This window comes from Bos mutus, chromosome 19 (genome assembly GCF_027580195.1).
Source record: "Bos mutus isolate GX-2022 chromosome 19, NWIPB_WYAK_1.1, whole genome shotgun sequence".
Taxonomy (NCBI): Eukaryota; Metazoa; Chordata; class Mammalia; order Artiodactyla; family Bovidae; genus Bos; species Bos mutus.
This window is the reverse complement of record NC_091635.1, coordinates 62,430,172-62,451,097: the sequence shown is the minus strand read 5'-3', so window position 1 is coordinate 62,451,097 and position 20,926 is coordinate 62,430,172. Positions and strand designations below refer to the sequence as shown.

At 35.1% G+C, this 20,926-nt stretch overlaps 2 pseudogenes; both read right to left on the bottom strand.

The window, feature by feature from the left end:
* Nucleotides 1–796: 796 nt before the first annotated feature.
* LOC102283522 (olfactory receptor 5W2-like) lies at nt 797–7,913 on the bottom strand (annotated as a pseudogene).
* Nucleotides 7,914–18,496: 10,583 nt separating this feature from the next.
* LOC102283806 (olfactory receptor 5W2-like) lies at nt 18,497–19,480 on the bottom strand (annotated as a pseudogene).
* Nucleotides 19,481–20,926: the final 1,446 nt, after the last annotated feature.

Genomic DNA, 20,926 nt, shown 5'->3' with positions numbered 1-20,926 from the left:
GTCCATCACCAACTCCCAGAGTTTACCCAAACTCGTGACCATTAGGTCACTGGTGCCATCTAACCATCTCATCTGCTGTCGTCCCCTTCTCCTCCTGTCTTCAATCTTTCCCAACATCAGGGCCTTTTCAAATGAGTCAGCTCTCCAAAAACTGGAGTTTCAGCTTCAACATCAGTCCTTCTGATGAACACCCAGAACGGATTTCCTTTAGGATGGACTGGTTGGATTTCCTTGCAGTCCAAGGGACTCTCAAGAGTCTTCTCCAACACCACAGTTCAAAAGCATCCATTCTTCTGCGCTCAGCTTTCTTTATTGTTCACCTATATATTCGTCTGCTTTAAGTCCATCAAGTTTGTCCAAATCAATGAACATCTCAGTAATATTCCAGGCGAAGTTCATTCTCTTACCTTCTGGCTGAATTCTTCAGCCTCTTTTCTCCACTGAATTTCCTCACTGAGCTATCCTCATTCTATTACTCTCTTTATATCCTTAATTAACATTTAATTAAGCAGTTGTTTCCTGATCTTCGCCTCGCCGTCTCTCTCCTTGAATACCTGGATCAGCGGGGCTGGAAAAAAAACATATGTAAATTCTTGATACATGAATATAAGTATGTTGTATTTCAGAACTAAAATATTTCTAAAATTTAGACTTTATAACAAAAATTATCATTTGAACTATTTAAGACAGCTTTGTGTCTCTTATACCATGAAGTATACATTTATAAAAGCAAAAAACACAATATGTGTGTACTTGTGACTATGAGTGTGTGAAATATAAACCTTTAAAATCATATTTAAAGTTTCAGTTTTTGCAGGGCCTGTTTCACATCCTTGTTCCTTAGGCTCTAAATCAGAGGGTTTAACATGGGAATCACTAGGGTGTAAAACAACGAGGACATTTTGTCTTCATCTAGACAGTAGGATGAACTCAGCCTGAAATACAAGAAAAATACAGTTTCCTGGAAAATTGCCACAGCAGTTAGGTGGGAGGTGCATATGGAGAAAACTTTGAACCTTCCTTCAGCAGAGTGGATCTTCAAGACTGCTAGAATGATATAACAGTAAGAGACAAGGACTCCTGAAATGGAGGTCAGTTAAACACAGACAAAAAAAAAATAATAAGTGAATAATGCCAACTCACTGACCAATGTATCACAGCAGGAAAGGGAGAGAAGTGGAGGTAAATCACAGGAAAAAATGGTTAATCTCATTTGACCCACAGAAACATAAGCAGAATGCTAATGTCATGTGTATCAAAGCATCTGCCATTCCCACCAGGTAAACCCCAGCCATGTGCAGGGAGCACACCCTGCTAGACATGCTGACTGCATAGAGCAAGGAGCCACTGATGGCCTTGTACTGGTCATAGGCCATCACTGCCAGCAACAAAGACTCAGAATCTATAAAGTTAGAGAAGACCAAAAATTGCAGAGCACAGCTATAGAAGGAGATTGATCTCTTTTTGGCTAAAAGGTTCAACAACATCTTGGGGTCAATGCCTCTGGAATAGCAGAGGTCACAGAAGGAGAGGTGGCTGAGGAAAAAGTACACAGGTGTTTGCAGCTGGGGATCCATCCTGATTAAAATATTCATTCCAAGATTTGCCAGGTTAATGAGATAGACAATAACAAACATGACAAATAAGATCATCTTAACTTCAGATTTATCTGTGCTGCTGCTGCTGCTGCTAAGTCACTTCAGTCGTGTCTGAGAAACCAGGCTGAAAGTATATGAATAACCATTTACTATGCTGAAAAAATTCCTTGAATTCAAAAATATATTTTCATTATCATGTTGGACATAAAACATAATTTAAAATATTTATGTATTAGTTTTACAATCTATTAGTATACATACACTAATAACAATGAAAATAATTATGTTATCGATCCTGATCTTTAGTATTTAGTGAGACATGAAATAAGTAACTTTGAAATTTTTCTCTAAAAATATATCACTGCTTTGCCACATGACTAATTACCAATTTATAGAGTTTCTTCTGCCAAAAGAGGAGTTTCTTGAACAAAGAAAAATGCTAAAAGGAAGTGAAAACCACAGAATCTAACACCCACTGTAGCCTCTCTTTGGATTTTAATGGATTTTTTATATTATAAAAGTGGAAATAGGGAAAATATTTGCCTATTGTCCCTATTTAGGGACAATAAATGCCTCTGAGATATATAGGTTTCTGTCTAGTATGTCTACATTACGTGTCTGTTATGTGTTTGCATGCAGATCACATGTCTCTGATGTATATGAGACTAGTACGTTGGTAAGGAATTTATTTTTCTTTTGACCTTAGTAGCTATGGGGCTTCACATGAAGATGAATATGCACATTTTAATTTTTAAGTTTGCTCCTAGATTATATTTTAAATAAAGCAAAACAGCAACACCAACCCCCCCTTTAAATTCACCTATATACTACTCTGATGATAAAAGGAGTAATATCTTTCCTATAAACCAGAATCAAAATAAATTAATTTAATAGTTATATTATGGATATTAACAAGTACAGAATCTGCCAGTTCTGAGAAGAAAATATTTTTACTGAACATTAAATTACAGAGTATATTTAACTGAGTAAGCAGGTATAAAATATTTTATTTACAAATTGATTTTCCCCCAAATGGGAATGTTTTTGTCCTATGTTTTTTAAATCAGGACCTCAAAACTGAACTGAGATGAGCTGGTCTTAGGTAGCTGAACAATAAACAAATAGCATTTTATTTTACCATGTCCAGATCAGATCAATCGCTCAGTCGTGTCCAACTCTTTGTGACCCCATGGATTGCAGCACGCCAGGCCTCCCTGTCCATCACCAACTCCTGGAGTTCACTCAGACTCACGTCCATCGAGTCAGTGATGCCATCCAGACATCTCATCCTCTGTCGTGCCCTTCTCCTCCTGCCCCCAATCCCTCCCAGCATCAGAGTCTTTTCCAATGAGTCAATTCTTCACACGAAGTGGCCAAAGTACAGGAGTTTCAGCTTTAGCATCATTCCTTCCAAAGAAATCCCAGGGCTGATGTCCTTCAGAATGGACTGGTTGGATCTCCTTGCAGTCCAAGGGACTCTCAAGAGTCTTCTCCAACACCACAGTTCAAAAGCATCAATTCTTCAGCACTCAGCCTTCATCACAGTCCAACTCTCACATCCATACATGACCACAGGAAAAACCATAGCCTTGACTAGATGAACCTTTGTTGGCAAAGTAATGTCTCTGCTTTTGAATATGCTATCTAGGTTGGTCATAAATTTCCTTCCAAGGAGTAAGCGTCTTTTAATTTCATGGCTACAGTCACCATCTGCAGTGATTTTGGAGCCCAGAAAACTAAAATCTGACACTGTTTCCACTGTTTCCCCACCTATTTCCCATGAAGTGATGCGACCGGATGCCATGATCTTCGTTTTCTGAATGTTGAGCTTTAAGCCAACTTTTTCACTCTCCACTTTCACTTTCATCAAGACGCTTTTTAGTTCCTCTTCACTTTCTGCCATAAGGGTGGTGTCATCTGCATGTCTGAGGATATTGATATTTCTCCCTGCAATCTTGATTCCAACTTGTGTTTCTTCCAGTCCAGCATTTCTCATGATGTACTCTGCATATAAGTTAAATAAGCAGGGTGACAATATACAGCCTTGACGAACTTCTTTTCCTATTTGGAACCAGTCCATTGTTCCATGTCCAGTTCTAAGTGTTGCTTCCTGACCTGCATACAAATTTCTCAAGAGGCAGAACAGGTGGTTTGGTATTCCCATCTCTTTCAGAATTTTCCACAGTTGATTGTCATCCACACAGTCAAAGGCTTTGGCATAGTCAATAAAGCAGAAATAGATGTTTCTCTGGAACTCTCTTGATTTTTCTATGATCCAGAGGATTTTGGCTGCTGGGGACCAGCCCCAGCTGATCCAGGGTATTCGAAGGAGAGATGGCCTAGGCGACTATTTATATGGTAATTAGAGATATAAAGAATAATAGAATGAGGATAGCTCAGTAGGAAAATTCAGTGGAGAAAAGAGGGTGAGTAGCTTGGTTTACGCGGGAGACCAATAAAACTTCAAGACAAGAAGTTTGCACCACTTACGTAGGCCGCAGGCACCCTCTCGAATAGCGGAAGGTGCCTCACCCTAGACACCTTCTCGAGTGGGTCTTAGAAGCCCAGGCATAATTAGTAAGCGTGGTGGGTTCTGCGCTCCAGATGGAGACTCAGCTGGAAGTTAAAGGGAAGAATGACATGGGGAGACCAAGTGTTGGTGAACAAGGCCCATAGCTTTATTTTTAACAGGGGCTTTTATACCCTAAGTTACACATAGAGGATAATAGGGGATGCAAAGTCAGTAGTCTTTGATTCTTATCAAAAACCAGGGTTTCTTTCCTGCAAATTTATCGTATACAAATGGTTTAGGTGATTTACATCATCTTCTGGCCAGAAGGCCTACTAACATTTTTTGACTCTTGACAAGGACTTATCAACAAAGACTTATTTTCTCTAAGAGTAATTATTTTAAGGTTTGGCGCCATCTTCCAAAGATAAAATTGCATTCCTATAGGGTGGATGTGTAATGGGTTTACAACAAAGGAAAGAATGTATTACCTTAAGGGTCTAAAGTTACTAACACCAAGGCCACTACTTATTTTTTCTATATACCAACTATTAATTAATACATATTCAAGGATACAATTTAGGGGATGTGAAAACTTGGCAACAAACATTGACTCATCAATGAAATCCTTTACTAGTTTATTCTGACAGTTTCTAACTCTCTGAGAGGCTCTAAGCTATTTGAATATCTTAAGCTTCCCGTGCCTCTGGAGGCTAGGAGACTGTAAACAATCGTATGCATAGCTGCAGGAGTCCAGGTAAACTTGTCAGGCGAGTTAGAGAGCCATCTGAGGGGTTTGGATTTAAACACTCCTAATTGCCCAGGGACTTTATTAATTGGAGCTGTAAGTTAACTCTTTGACAGAGAGAGCGAGGTGGTGGTAGGGGACAGCCCCCAGTAAAGTCAGAGGTGAGAGCACAAAGCAATAAAGTAGGCAGACTCTGGTTTTTTGGGGGGTAAATGCTCGAGAATATCCGGGGAGACTCCCGAGGCTTGATCCCGCCTTTGCCTATGCTGAGCCTCCTTCCTCATGACCTTTGTCACGAACGGAATGTCTCTCGCCGGCTCCCGGCAGTTGGCAATTTGATCTCTGGTTCCTCTGCCTTTTCTAAAATCAGCTTGAACATCAGGAAGTTCACGGTTCACATATTGCTGAAGCCTGGCTTGGAGAATTTTGAGCATTACTTTACTAGCGTGTGAGATGAGTGCAATTGTGCGGTCATTTGAGCATTCTTTGGCATTGCCTTTCTTTGATATTGGAATGAAAACTGACCTTTTCCTGTTCTGTAGCCACTGCTGAGTTTTCCAAATTTGCTAGCATATTGAGTACAGCACTTTCACAGCATCATCTTTCAGGATTTGGAATAGCTCAACTGGAATTCCATCACCTCCACTAGCTTTGTTCATAGTGATACTTTCTAAGGCCCACTTGACTTCACATTTCAGGATGTCTGGCTCTAGGTCAGTGATCACACCATCGTGATTATCTGGGTTGTGAAGATCTTTTTTGTGCAGTTCTTCTGTGTATTCTTGCTATCTCTTCTTAATATCTTCTGCTTTTGTTAGGTCCATACCATTTCTATCCTTTATCGAGCCCATCTTTGCATGAAATATTCCTTTGGTATCTCTGATTTTCTTGAAGAGATCCCTAGTCTTTCCCATTCTGTTGTTTTCCTCTATTTATTTGCATTGATTGCTGAAGAAGGCTTTCTTATCTCTTCTTGCTATTCTCTGGAACTCTGCATTCAGATGTTTATATCTTTCCTTTTCTCCTTTGTTTTTTGCTTCTCTTCTTTTCACAGCTATTTGTAAGGCCTCCCCAGACAGCCATTTTGCCTTTTTGCATTTCTTTTCCATGGGGATGGTCTTGATCCCTGTCTCCTGTACAATGTCACGAACCTCATTCCATAGTTCATCAGGCACTCTACCTATCAGATCTAGGTCCTTAAATCTATTTCTCACTTCCACTGTATAATCATAAGGGATTTGATTTAGGTCATACCTGAATGGTCTAGTGGTTTTCCCTACTTTCTTCAATTTAAGTCTGAATTTGGCAATAAGGAGTTCATGGTCTGAGCCACAGTCAGCTCCTGGTCTTTTTTTTTTTGCTGACTGTATAGAGCTTCTCCATCTTTGGCTGTAAAGAATATAATCAGTCTTATTTCGGTGTTGACCATCTGGTGATGTCCATGTATAGAGTCTTCTCTTGTGTTGTTGGAAGAGGGTGTTTGTTATGACCAGTGCATTTTCTTGGCAAAACTCTATTATTCTTTGCCCTGCTTCATTCTGTATTCCAAGTCCAAATTTGCCTGTTACTCCAGGTGTTTCTTGACTTCCTACTCTTGCATTCCAGTCCCCTATAATGAAAAGGACATCTTTTTTGGGTGTTAGTTCTAAAAGGTCTTGTAGATCTTCATAGAACTGGTACATTGGGACTTAGATACATGGGCCACTGCTTTTGAGTACTGGTGTTGTGCAAACATGTCATTAATTATGTTTCTGCTTTTGTGTATTGCCTCATGAATTCAGGGATAAATTTAGCACAAACTGAGGTTGTATACATCAGTATAGTCATTTAATTAATTTAGCATAAGGAGGGTTGCCCTTGTAGCTCAGTTGGTAAAGAATATGCTTGCAATGCAGGAGGCTTGTGTTTGATTCCTGGGTCAGGAAGATTCCCTGGAAAAGAAAATGGCAACCCACTCCAGTACTCTTGCTTGGAAAATCCCATAGATAGAGGAGCCTGGCAAGCTACAGTCCATGGGATTCCAAGCGTCACACAACTTAGTGACTAAACCACCACCACCAAGGATGAAGCAGTGTGAAAGAAAATAGAGAGAAACATTTCCATAATATATGAAGAAAATATTTAAAATATTTTAAAAATATACATTCATTTATATGACAAAGAACTTGCATATAAAATACATAAACTTTCATCAATAGTGAAAAAAAAACTTAACAAAAGCTGAGCAATAAAAAAAAATTGAACAAATATTCTCAACAAGATGATAAATAAGCAAGAGGTTAAAGCATAAGAATTTCGTTCTTATGTGAAACAGTAGGTATTAAGACAATGGCAATAAAGCCACAATTAGATAACATGACATAAATGTTAATGGACTGAAATTAAATATTGATCATAACTCATTTTCTGTTTCATCTGAATTCTCTTCTGTCAATTTACAGATTTGGTGTGCTGCAGTTGATGTGGTTGCAGAGTCAGACATGACTGAGTGACTGAATTGAACTGAACTGAACATCACACACAGAAAAAGTGATTAATCTCATTTGACCCACAGAAACATAAGTGGAATGCTAATGTCATGTATATCAAAGTCTCTGCTATATTCAGCAGATAATCCCCAGACCAGCAGGGAGCACACCCTGCTGGACATGCTGACCACATAGAGCAAGGGGTTGCTGATGACCATGTACCAGTCATAGGCCATCACTGCCAGCAGGAGACACTCAGAATATGCAAAGGTATAGAGCACCAAAAGTTGCAGAGCACAGCCACAGAAGAGAATTGATTTGTTCTTAGCAAATAGGTCTACCAGCATCTTTGGGTCAACTGCTGTGAAAATGCTGAGGTCACTGCAGGAGAGGTGACTGAGGAAAAAGTACATGGGTGTGTGCAGATGGGTATCCATTCTGATCAGGGTTATCATTCCAAGATTTGCCAGAAGACTAATGAAATAAACAAGGAGAAATATGGTAAACAGAATCACTTTGGTCTCAATGTTATCAGTAATTCCCAAGAAAATGAATTCAGTTAAGGAGAAGCAATTCCCTGTGTCCATTCTTCTTTGTTCTTGTGCAAAGTTTTGGAGAAAATGATCAAGAAAATGATACTTGCATGTGTAACACTTTTTGGCATCTACAAAATGTCACAAGACCATTTTTTCCTGTAAGTGTCTTTTTATACTTATAAAACTATCCAGTCATGTACCCACTCTTTAAAGAAGCATGGCCCTCTATTCTGTAATACTAAAAAAGTATCTGAGAAAGACCTTTGAGAAATTGGATGTAAATCTATATGTCATTCATGAGGTTTTTTACATTCTATAAGCTCTTCTCTGAGTGTTAGTTTCTTCATCCCAGGAAGTAGATTTGAAGAAATTTAACTCTTTACCTCTAGAGAAAAACCTAGAAGAGACACCAGTGTTAGAGACTGTAAGACACAGGACTATTTATGAAGGCTGAAAATAGTCACTTAGATACAAAAAACTATAACAATTTTTATGTTTCTCAAAAAAGTATGATTGGTTTCAGAGAATTTGACTTAGTTCACTGAACTTAGTGAGAAACAGTAAGTATATCAATGACTAGTAATAAAAATAATTATATTACTGGTTTTAGTTTATGTTATATTCAGTATTTGCTGAGACATGAATGAAGTATTATTAACCTGGTTTTCTAGAAATTTATCCATGATTTCCCACAATTCTCATTACATCTTTGTGGAGCGGTAGTTGTCAATAGATGAATCTCTTAATGAGTGGAAAAAAGAAGTAAAAGGAAGTGAAAATGACAGAATTTATTGCATAATTCACATCATTATAGATTTTAAATGGCTTGTTAGTTACTAAATTGGAAATAAGATGAGGGACAATAATGTTTCTAAAAGACATATACTTCTCTTTGTAATATATGTGTATGTGTTTACATGTTACTGTTTATAAGAACTGAATGTAAGCAATGAACTTTTTTCCCACAGAACTAAGTAAACATGGCATGTGGTTCACATGGAAATGAATTTGTACATGTTTTTATTTTTATTGTGGACCTACTCTGTTTTAATAAAACAAAACGTAGTTTAAATTCATGTATACATCTTTCCAATGATAAAAAGTTAATATTTCCTATGAAGAAAGAGCAAAATAAAATAAACAGTTGCATTGTGGATATTAATAATGTCAGATTCTTTTGATTCTGAGATCAAAATATTTCTAGCCATTGATTTCAGATTTTAGTGAGTAGGCATGCACAAAATTGTTCGTTTACAATTTTTTCCATCAAAATGTTAAGTATTTTCTTCTATATTCTTTAAGTTAGGAGCTGGAGACCTACCTGAGATGAGCAGGTCTTGGCTAGTTTAACAATAAGCAGATGGCTTCTTATTTTACCAGGTACAATGGGACTTAAATCTCTGTGCTACTGCCCCTTTGCTTTGATGTTATGCAAACATTTCATTAATTATATTTTTGCTTCTGTATTTCTCCCTGAGAATTCAGAATCCACTTAGCACAGACTGAGTTTTCATGCTTTACTACTGTCATCAAATTGATCTATGGTAAAAAGAAACTTTGTATTATTATTATTATTATGTGCTTCACAGTTATCCTGAGATGGTTTCATCCTTCTTAGTTAAAGAGTAAACCTACTGAAACTCAAAAAGATCTTCCTTCCATTATTTCCATTTCCTTATATTTGTTCATAGTGTTTTAGAGTCTCCTTCACATCTCATTTAAGGATATTACCACACTTGGTTCATATTTTCATTTTTACTGAAATGCAATGTGTATATCATAGAATTCAGCCTTCTAATGTATACAGTTCTTTGTTTTTACTATATTTTTTTAAGGTTCTTAGGTTATCACCAGTATTTACTTCCACAACTTTTTCATCATTATGATAAGAAATCCGTATTTATTAGCTGTCATTTTCCGTTCCTTCCTCCCTGAGCTCTGGTAACTACTAATCTACTTTCTGATTCTTTGTGCTTTCAAATTCTTTGCCTCCTTTTAAACAGAATTATGTAATATACTTTTTTGTTTGTTTGTTTTGGTTATTGTTTTCATCAGCCTTCTTGTCTTCACTGAAATATTTTCAAGGTTCATCTGTACTTCATGTATCGCATATTTATCCTTCTTTGAATTTTTGCCATACTTCATCTGTTTTGACAAAGAAAATTAGCATAAATATGGTAAGTCACTTCTGGGTCTTGTCTTGAAGAAGACAGTATGTGAAAGCCATGAATTACCATGTAGAAATTCCAACTAGCCATCTGATTTTACAATGTGGTACGTTCTGAGATTACATGAACTGAAAGGGGAGAATTTGAATCCATCTTTCTAGACATTCTCATCTAGTGTCAATTATTAAAGAATTTGCAACCTAGCCCACCTTTCCACTGAATATTTCATGCTATCTCAGTAAATACGAGAAAGAACAAAATAAGGAGTCAGTGGTCATTCTCTTAAGTTATTTAGTTTTGAAATACAGTTTATGTAAGGAGAGGTAACTAGAACAGTGTGCAAAAACAAATAAGAGAAAAAAGATTTTGAATATATAAATGCATGTATATTCAAGGGTTTCCTGGGTGGCTCAGTAGAAAAGAATCTGACTGTCTAGCAGGGGATGTGAGTTAGGTCCCTGGTTGGGAAGATACCTTGGAGTTGGAAATAGCAACCCACTCCAGTATTCTTGCCTGGAAAATTTCTTGGACAGAGGAGCCTGGCAGGTTACCATCCATGGGGTTGCAAAGAGTCAGACATAACTGAGCACTCATGGTCAGTGGTCATTCTCTTAAGTTATCTAGTTAAGAAATGCAGTTTATGTAGCAAGAGATAAGTAGAACAGTGTGCAAAAATATATCAGAGAAGCAAGCTTTTGAATATCTATATAAATGCATATATATTCAAAGTTTGAGGAAAAATGTTTGAAAACCAGATATACATAGATAGATAGACATAGATATAGATAGATAGATATAGATATGACAAATAACTTGTAGCCAAAGTATATGAAGAATCCTCACAGACGGTAAGACAACAAACAACCTAATAAAAATTGAACAAAGAATTGAACAAATTAAGTCTCATCAAGAAGATATATACAAAGAAACCCACTTCAGACCTAGAGACACAAACAGACTGAAAATGAGGGGATGTAAGAAGATATTCCATGCAAATGAAAATCAAAAGAAAGCTGGAAAAGTAACATTCATATCAGACAAGATAGACTTTAAAATAAAGAATGTTAAAAGAGACACTACACAATAATCAAGGGATCAATCCATGAAGAAGACATAACAATTGTAAATATATATGCACCCAATACAGGAACACTTCAATATATAAGGCAAGTGCTAATATCTATAAAAGGGGAAATAGACAGTAACACAACAATAGTGGGGAACTTTAACACTCAAATTATACCTACCCAGGCAGATCACCCAGGCAGAAAATTAATAAGTAAACCAAGTCTTAAATGACACATTAGATTTGATATTTGTAGGACATTTCATCTGAGAGAAGCAGAATATACTTTCATCTCAAATAAACATGGAACATTTTCCACAATAGATCATATCATGGATCACAAGCCAAGCCTTGGTAAATTTTTAAAAATTGAATTAATAACAAGCATCTGTTTCCAACAACAATATGAGAACTCCATTATAAGATAAAGCTGTAAAAAGCACAAACATATGGAGGCAAAACAATATGTGACTAAACAACCAATGAATGACTGAAGAAAATGAAGAAATCAAAAAATACCTAGAGACAAATGACAACAAAAACATGACAATCCAAAACCTAAGGTATTCAGCAAAAGCAGTTCTAAGAAGGAAGCTAATTGCAATACAGTCTTACCTCAGGAAACAAGAAAAGTCACAAATAAATAACCTTACATTACACCTAAAGTGACTAGAGAAAGAATAAACAAAACCCGAAGTTAATAGAAGGAATCAAAGTTGATGTGTGGCAGAACCAATACAATACTGTAAAGTAATTAGCCTTCAATTAAAATAAATTTAAATTTAAAAAATAAAGTGAAAGTGAGAAAAAATAAATAAATAAATAAAACTAAAGAAAGAGGAAAAAAAAAACCATAAAAACCAGAGCATAAATAAATGAAAATATAATAATATTTTATTATTATAAAATTTTTATAGTTTATATATATATAATTTTATTATATATTTAATTTAAATTTTATTTAATTAATTTATTAATTTATATTTATATAAATTATATATATATAATATATATTAATATATAATAAATTAAATTAAATAATTAATTTAATTTAAATTAAATATAAATTAAATATATATAAATATACAAATATAAATTAAATAATGCTGACCACATAGAGCAAAGGGCTGCTGATGGCCTTGTACCAGTCATAGGCCATAACTGCCCAGCAGGAGACACTCAGAATCTGCAAAGGTATAGAGAACCAAAAGTTGCAGAGCGCAGCCATAGAAGGGAGTTGATTTGTTCTTAGCAAATAGGTCCACCATCATCTTTGGGCCAACTGCTGTGGAAATGCTGAGGTCACTGAAGGAGAGGTGACTGAGGAAAAAGTACCTGGGTGTGTGCAGCTGGGGATCCACTCTGATCAGGGTTATCATTCCAAGATTTGCCAGAAGAGTAATGAAATAAACAAGGAGAAATATGGTAAACAGAATCACTTTGGTCTCGGTGTTATCAGTAATTCCAAGAAAATGAATTCAGTTAAGAAGGAGCAATTCTCTGTGTCCATTCTTCTTTTTTTCTTGTGCAAAGTTTTGGAGAAAATAATCAAGAAAATGATACTTGCATGTGTAACACGATTTAGCATCTACAAAATGTCATAAGACAAAAATTTTTTTTCTGTTAAGTGTCTTTTTATACTCAGAAAACTGTTCAGTCATGCACCCACCCTTTAAAGAGACATGGCTCTCTATTCTGCAATAATAAAAAAGTACCTGAGAAAGACCTTTGAGAAATTGGATATAAATCTAGATGTCATTCATGAGGTTTGTTACTTTCTACAAGCTCTTCTCTGAGTGTTAGTTTCTTCATCCCAGGGAGTAGATTTAGAGAAATTTAACTCTTTACCTCTTGAGAAAAACCTAGAAGAGACAGCAGTGTTAGAGAGACCCAGACTGTAAGACATAGGACTGAGCATTTATGAGGGCTGAAAATAGTCACTTAGATACAAAAAATGATAACAATTTTTATGTTTCTCAAAAAAGCATGCTTGGTTTCAGAGAATTTGACTTAGTTCCAGAAACAGTGAGTATATCAATGACTAGTAATAAAAAATAATTATATTACTGGCTTTAGTTTATGTTATACTTAGTATTTGCTGAGACATGAATTAAATATTATTGACCTGGTTTTCTAGAAATTTATTCTTGCTTTCCCACAATGCTCATTACCTCTTTGTGGAGTGGTGAATCTCGTAATGAGTAGGGAAAAAAAGAGCTAAAAGGAAGTGAAAACAACAGAATTTATTGTATAATTCACATTATTTTAGATTGTAAATGGCCTGTTAGTTACTAAAGTGGAAATAAGATGAGGAACAATAATGTTTCTAAAATGCATAGACTTTTCTCTTTGTAATATATGTGTCTGTGTATACATGTTAATATTTGTAAGAATAGAATGTAAGCAATGATATTTTTTCCCTCAGAACTAAGTAAACATGGCATGTAGTTCACATGGAGATGAATTTGTACATGTTTCTATTTTTATTGTGGTACCTACTCTATTTTAATAAAGCAAAACATACTTTAAATTCATGTATACATTTTTCCAATGATAAAAAGAGTAAATATTTCCTGTGAAGAAAGAGCAAAATAAAATAAACAATTGCATTATGGATATTAACAATGTCAGATTCTTGTAATTCTGATATCAAAATATTTCTAGCCATTGATTTCAGATTTTAATGAATAGGCAGGCACAAAATGGTTAATTTACAATTTTTTCCCTCAAAATGTTAAGTATTTTCTTCTATATTCTTTAAGTTAGGAACTGGAAACCTACCTGAGATGAGCAGGTCTTAGCTAGTTGAACAATAAGCACATGGCCTCTTATTTTACCAGGTACATTGGGACTGAAATCCCTGTGCTACTGCCCCTTTGCTTTGATGTTATGCAAACATTTCATTAATTATATTTCTGCTTCTGTATTTCCCCCTGAGAATTCATAAGCCACTTAGCACAGGCTGAGTTTTCATACTTTACTACTGTCATCAAACTGATCTATGGTAAAAAGAAAACTGGTTTGTTTTTTTTCATGTTATGTGCTTCACAGTTATCCTGAAATGGTTTTGTCCTTCTTTAGTTAAAGAGTAAACCTACTGAAACTCAAAAAGATCCTCCCTTCATTATTTCCATTTCCTTATATTCATTCATAGTGTTTTAGAGTCTCCTTCACATCTCATTTAAAGATATTACCACACACACATGTTTGTTTTTTTTTTTTACTGAAATGCAATGTGTACATTATAGAATTCACCCTTCTAATGTATACAGTTCTTTGTTTTTACTATATTATTAAGGTTCTTAGGTTATCACCAGTATTTACTTCCATAACATTTTCATCACTATGATAAGAAATCCTTTTTTATTAGCTGTCACTTTCCGTTCATTTCTCCCTGAGCCCTGGTAACTACTAATCTACTTTCTGATTCTTTGTGCTTTCAAATTCTTTGCCTCCTTTAAAACAGAATTATGCAACATACTTTTTTGTTTGTTTGTTAGTTTGCTTGGTTTTTTTTGTTGTTGTTGTTGTTATTCTTTTCATCAGCCTTCTTGTCTTCACTGAAATATTTTCAAGGTTTATCTATATTGTATGCATTGCATATTTATCCTTCTTTGAGTTTTTGCCATACTTCATCTGTTTTGACAAACAAAATTAGCAGAAATATTGTAAGTCACTTCTGGGTCTCATCTTGAAGAAGACAGTATGTGAAAGCCATGAATTACTGTGTAGAAATTCCAACTAGCCATCTGATTTTACAATGTGGCACATTCTGAGATTACATGAACTGAAAGGGGAGAGTTTGGGTCCATCTTTCCAGACATTCTCATCTAGTGTCAATTATTAAAGAACTTGCAACCTAGCCCACCTTTCCACTGAACATTTCATGCGATCTCAGTAAATATGAGAAAGAACAAAATAAGAAGTCGGTGGTCATTCTCTTAAGTTATTTAGTTTTGAAATACAGTTTATGTAGGAAGAGATAACTAGAACAGTGTGAAAAAATAAATCAGAGAAACAAGCTTTTGAATATATATAAATGCATGTATATTCAAGGGTTTTCCAGGTGGCTCAGTAGAAAAGAATCTGACTGTCTAGCAGGAGATGTTTAGGAGTTCGATCCCTGGGTTGGGAAGATCCCCTGGAGTAGGAAATGGCAACCCACTCCAGTATTCTTGACTGGAAAATTTCTTGGGGAGGGGAGCCTGGCAGGTTACCATCCATGGGGTCGCAAAGAGTCAGACATGACTGAGCACTCATGGTCAGTGGTCATTCTCCTAAGTTATCTAGTTATGAAATGCAGTTAATGTAGCAAGAGATAAGTGGAACAGTGTGCAAAAATAAATTAGAGAAGCAAGCTTTTGAATATATATATAAATGCATATATATTTAAAGACTGAGGGAAAATGTTTGGAAACCATATAGATATAGATATGACAAAGAACTTGTGGCCAAAGTATATGAAGAATCCCCACAGACAGTAAGACAACAAACAACCTAATAAAAATTGAACAAAGAATTTGAACAAATTAAGTCTCATCAAGAAAATATATACAAAGAAACCCACTTCAGACCTAGAGACACAAACAGACTGAAAATGACGGGATGTAAAAAGATATTCCATGCAAATGAAAATCAAAAGAAAGCTGGAAAAGCAACATTCATATCAGACAAGATAGACTTTAAAATAAAGGATGTTTAAAGAGACAAAGAAAGACAATACACAATGACCAAGGTATCAGTCCATGAAGAAGACACAACAATTGTAAATATATATGCACCCAACACAGGAACACGTCAATATATAAGGCAAGTGCTAATATCTATAAAAGGGGAAATAGGCAGTAACACAACAACAGTGGGGAACTTTAACACTCAAATTACACCAATGGACAGATCACCCAGGCAGAAAATTAATAAGTAAACCAAGTCTTAAACGACACATTAGATTTGATATTTGTAGGACATTTCATCTGAAAGAAGCAGAATATACTTTCATCTCAAGTAAACATGGAACATTTTCCACAGTAGATCATATCATGGATCACAAACCAAGCCTTGGTAAATTTTTAAAAATTGAAATAATAACAAGCATCTGTTTCCAACAACAATATGAGAAATCCATTACAAGATAAAGCTGTAAAAAATACAAACATATGGAGGCTAAACAATATGGGACTAAACAACCAATGGATCACTGAAGAAAACAAAGAGGAAATCAAAAAATACCTAGAGACAAATGACAAGCAAAACATGACAATCCCAAACCTAAGGTTCTCAGCAAAAACGGTTCTAAGAAGGAAGCTTATTGCAATACAGTCTTACCTCAGGAAACAAGAAAAATCACAAATAAACAACCTTACGTTACACTAAAGCGACTAGAGAAAGAATAAACAAAACCCAAAGTTAATAGAAGGAATCAAAGTTGATGTGTGGCAGAACCAATACAATACTGTAAAGTAATTAGCCTTCAATTAAAATAAATTTAAATTTAAAAAATAAAGTGAAAGTGAGAAAAAATAAATAAATAAATAAAACTAAAGAAAGAAAAAAAAAAAAAAACCATAAAAACCAGAGCATAAATAAATGAAAAATATAATAATATTTTATTATTATAAAATTTTTATAGTTTATATATATATAATTTTATTATATATTTAATTTAAATTTTATTTAATTAATTTATTAATTTATATTTATATAAATTAGAATATATTATATATATTAATATATAATAAATTAAATTAAATAATTAATTTAATTTAAATTAAATATAAATTAAATATATATAAAATACAAATATAAATTAAATAATTTAAATATAATAAAATTAAATAAATATAAAAATACATAATTAAATTAATTATTTAATTAAATTAATAAAATTAATTTAAAATATATAATATTTTATTATTATAAAATTTATAAAAAGAAAATAATAACACAGGTCAGTGAAACTAAAAGCTGGTTCTTTGATAATATGAAGTTGATAAACATTCAGTCAGACTCATCAAGAGAAGCAAAGAGAAGACTCAAGTCAATAAAATTAGAAATGAAAGATGAGAAGTAACAACTGACATTACATATATTTTCCATCAGTCATTGGTGATGTGTAATAGGAATGTGCTATGGAAAGAAGGTAAGTTAGTGATGAGGACTGAAGTAGACAGTCTAGAATACATCAGAGTCTTTTGATATAGTGTTCTCTATTTTTGTGAAATTTCAAGAATTTTCATGTAATAAGTGTATTTCCATGCCATTGTCACAACTTGGATTTGAATTGTGAATTTCCTAAAACAAACTCAGTTCTACTTTAAGTTATCCAATTCTAGATGAAGAAGCCTATTATTAATCAAATGTTATCTGCTATAATACTATTTTTAACTTCCATTTAATGGGCTTATTTTTTTCTTTTTTTTCATATCACATTTATTAGATCCAATAAAATGGACCAATATGTAGGTCAAATCAGTCATTAGATGCTGTAATATACATCTGTCATTTGAATGGAGACAAATTAACTAGATTACATGTTTATTTACTACACAATACCTGTCAATCCACTGATGCCCTGTTTGTCTTAGACTTTAATTTTAAGACAATATTTTCAGTTAGGCTGCCTTTTATGAGCAACAGTTTCTAAAAGAGTTTGGTGAATTGATAAAATATGGTAGGAATAGAAAACTATACATCTTTTATATAAAATAAAAAATTTATAAATTTGTAGCTTTTTCCACAAGGAGAACTTTTCCTAACATGGCATAATGTCTCACAAATGCCCTCAAATTTTTATCCCATTATAATTTTGTGGCTCATTTATTGCTAAACTGCTTAGTTCATTAATGTTTAATACTAGTACCAGGTTAAATTCATTAGTATAGAATCTATAAGATGTACTATAAATTATAAAAACCTGAATTCTGAAAGATTGCTCAGTAAATCTTTGATTTACTTTAAGACAAAATCTTTAAGACACTGCATAATGTTTTAGTGAGACTGAAATAATGTTTGAATGACAAATAAAGAAAAAATTAGCATAAGTAGAAAAGTCAAAAGGTTTTCAAAAACAGTAAGTGCCATATTTAAATCCTGCCCACACACTAAGCATGAAATCTGAAGAAAACTGCACTATTTCTTAACAGCGGTGCTGTGCTTAGTCACTCAGTCATGTCTGACTCTTTGAGACTCCATGGATTGTGGCCCACCAGGCTCCTCTCTCTCTGGGGATTCTCCAGGCAAGAACACTGGAGTGGGTTGCCATTTCCTCCTCCAGTCTTAACAGTGGAGTTTAATACAAATAATTATTCACTTAGGAACTTGAGAAAATTGTTTCTCATGTGTCATGCCACATAATTTTAATTACACAATTACTATATGTGTGTGATTTTGTTCACATATGCATATTACAAATATTTAAAATATAGTTTAGCTTTCAATTTTACTAAGGACTCTTTTACATCCTTGTTCCATAGGCTACATATCAGAGGATTTAACGTGGAAATCACAAGAGTGTAAAACAATGAGGTCATTTTTTCTTGATCTAGAAAATTAGGATGAACTTGGCCTGAAATACAAAAAGAACACAGTTCCCTGGAAAATCGCCACAGCAGTAAAGTGGAAGGTGTAGGTGGAAAAAGTTTTGAATCTCCCTTCAGCAGAGTGGATCAAGACTGAAAGGATGATATAAAAATAAGAGACAAGGACTCCTGAAATAGTACTCAGTTCAATAAAACCAAAACCAATGAATATCACTGACTCACTGACCTGTGCACCTGAGCAAGAAAGGAAAAAAAGTGGAGGTAAATCACATGAAAAATGGTTAATCTCATTTGACCCACAGAAACATAAGTGGAATGCTAATGTTGTGTGTATCAGAGCATCTGTCATCCCCACCAGGTAAACCCCAGCCATGAGCAGGGAGCACACCCTGCTGGATATGCTGACCACATGGAACAAGGGGTTGCTGATGGCCTTGTACTGGTCATAGGCCATCACTGCCAGCAACAAAGACTCAGAGTATGGACAGATACAGAAGACAAAGAACTGCAGAGTACAGCCACTGAAGGAGATTGACTTGTTCTTGGCAAATTGGTATACCAGCATCTTGAGCATGATTGCTGTGGAATAGCAGAGGTCACAGAAGGAAAGGGGGCTGAGGCAAAATTACATGGGTGTGTGCAGCTGGGGATCCATCCTAATCAGAGTTATCATTCCAAGATTTGCCAGAAGACTCATGAGATAAACAAGTAGGAATATGGTAAATAGGATCACTTTGTTCTCAGTGTTACCACAAACAAAGTGAATTCAGTCACAGAAGAGCAGTTCCTGTATCCATTCTTCTTGACCTCAGGTAAACTTTTGAGAAAATGATCAAGAAAATAAAACATGGATGCATACTGCTTCTGCACATCTTCAAAATTATATAAAACAGAACAAAGTTTCTCTCTTTAATTGTCTTTTTTATACTTAGAAAATTATACAGATCATGAGTATACACGTTTAAGGAGGGATAGTTTTCTATTCAGTTCAATTCAGTTTCTCAGTTGTGTCCAACCATTTTGAACTCCATGAATTACAGCACTCCAGGCCTCCCTGTCCATCACCAACTCCCGGAGTTCACTCAGACTCACGTCCATCAAGTCAGTGATGTCATCCAGCCATGTCATCCTCTGTTGTCCCCTTCTGCTCCTGCCCCCTATCCCTCCCAGCATCAGAGTCTTTTCCAATGAGTCAACTCTTTGCATGAGGTGGCCAAAGTACTGGGAGTTTTAGCTTTAGCATCTTTCCTTCCAAAGAAATCCCAGGGCTGGTCTCCTTCAGAATGGACTGGTTGGATCTCCTTGCAGTCCAAGGGACTCTAAAGAGTCTTCTCCAACACCACAGTTCAAAATCATCAATTCTTCAGCACTCAGCCTTCATCACAGTCCAACTCTCACATCCATACATGACCACAGGAAAAACCATAGCCTTGACTAGACGGACCTTTGTTGGCAAAGTAATGTCTCTGCTTTTGAATATGCTATCTAGGTTGGTCATAACTTTCCTTCCAAGGAGTAAGCATCTTTTAATTTCATGGCTTCAATCACCATCTGCAGTGATTTTGGAACCCCCCAAATTAAGTCAGCCACTGTTTCCACTGTTTCCCCATCTATTTGCCAGGAAGTGATGGGACCAGATGCCATGATCTTCGTTTTCTGAATGTTGAGTTTTAAGCCAACTTTTTCACTCTCCACTTTCACTTCCATCAAGAGGCTTTTTAGTTCCTCTTCACTTTCTGCCATAAGGGTGGTGTCATCTGCATATCTGAGATTATTGATATTTCTCCTGGAAATCTTGATTCCAACTTGTGCTTCTTCCAGCCCAGTGTTTCTCATGATGTACTCTGCATATAAGTTAAATAAGCAGGGTGACAATATACAGCCTTGATGTACTGCTTTTCCTATTTGGAACCAGTCTGTTGTTCCATACCCAGTTCTAACTGCTGCTTCCTCACTTGCATATAGGTTTCTCAAGAGGCAGGTTATCTATTATGCAGCAATAAAAATTTTATAGGATACATCTTTGAGAAAGTTTTACATAAATCTAGATGTCATTCACATGAGGTAAGTTACTTTCTACAAGCTCTTCTCTGAGCGTTGCTCTCCTTATCTCAAGGAGTAAATTTACTAAATTTAACTCCCTCTACCTCTTTAAAATACTTTGGAAGAGACACCAGTATTAGAGAGACCAAACTGTTAGACATAGGACTAAGCATTCCCGATGCTTGAACACATTTACTTGGATGAAAAAAATAATCACAATGTCTATGTTTCCTAAAAAATCATAATTGGCTT